The sequence below is a fragment of the Frankliniella occidentalis genome, unplaced genomic scaffold, assembly GCF_000697945.3.
Source record: "Frankliniella occidentalis isolate FOCC.00 unplaced genomic scaffold, Focc_3.1 Scaffold151, whole genome shotgun sequence".
Taxonomy (NCBI): domain Eukaryota; kingdom Metazoa; phylum Arthropoda; class Insecta; order Thysanoptera; family Thripidae; genus Frankliniella; species Frankliniella occidentalis.
In genome coordinates, this window is record NW_026267278.1 from 426,183 (window position 1) to 427,463 (window position 1,281).

Here is a 1,281-nt window from a genome sequence, read left to right on the forward strand (position 1 = left end):
GCCCCTCACACCCCCAGCTCACCGCCTCCTCTGCCCACTCTGCGCTGGGTGTCCCGTCCCGCGCCGCGTTGCCGGAAACTAAGGGAATTAGCTCGGCGCGCGGGTCAGCCGGAGTCGGCAGGGCCTCTGCTGCCATCATAACGCTATCAGGGCCGCTAGAGAGAGAGAGAGAGAGAGAGAGAGAGAGAGAGAGAGAGAGAGAGAGAGAGAGAGAGAGAAAGAGAGAGTTACGCCCCAGAGTTACAGTGAGTCGTGCCCGGGAGGTGGTCACACCACGGGAGCCCTTGCATGTTTCAGGATCTCTTGCCCCCCCCCACACACACACACACACATTCGCACTCGGCTTCACACACACTAACTGGATTTGTACCTGTAACTTGTAAGAATTTAAGCAATCAAACTTTTTTCTGCGTTTGATTTGATCACTTTTGTGCATTTATTTTTGTAATAAATTATTCACTTTTGCGCACAAATTTGTACGAAACGAAAAGTGTATTCACTCGCGTTACATGTCACTCGTTTCCTTTTAATTGACTTTCATGCGATTCAATGCAGTGCAAGCGAAAATATCGCTTGAAGTGTTCACTTTTCAGTGCAGGAAAGAAAGTGGGGTAAGAGAGAAGGGAGGAGAGGGGGGGGGATTGAGGGTTGGAAGGGAAGACTTTTCTTTGCAGTCGACATTTCAATTGCCCGGCACCGCGGCGCCCCTCCACTGGCAGCGGCGGGACCCCGCTCGAGGCCCCGCCCCGCCCCGCCCCGACGTGAAATCTCCGGCAGAAATGGAAGCAGGGGCGGGGCGGGGTGGGGTGGTTTAATTAACATGTGCTCAATTATACCCCGACGCGGTTTTGGGGCCCTCAGGGCGGCACGAGGCACGGGGCGGGGCACGTCGCGGCCACCGACTTGCGCGCCAAGGAAAAGTGCAGGCGGGATTACACCCGATAAACTGGCTGCTGTGTCGAACCCACTCTACACCACACTGATCTGACAAAGGGACGTAATTGCAAAATAGCCAACTTTTTTGTTTGAAGGTATTTCGGCAGTATTATAAAACTACAGCAAAACCGAGCAAAACAAATCCCCTAATTTTTATTTTATGACTTACATCCTTATGTCAGATCACCAGTGACTTGCAAAGAGTCTTATTAACCGCCAACCACCCGAGTAAGCAGCAGTGTGTTTCAACAACCCCACCGTCAAACACTTCTTCCTGCCGCCGTTTGTGGACCACATGCTGGAAGTATGTACACATCACGTTAAAAACAATGTCTCATTTTTTGA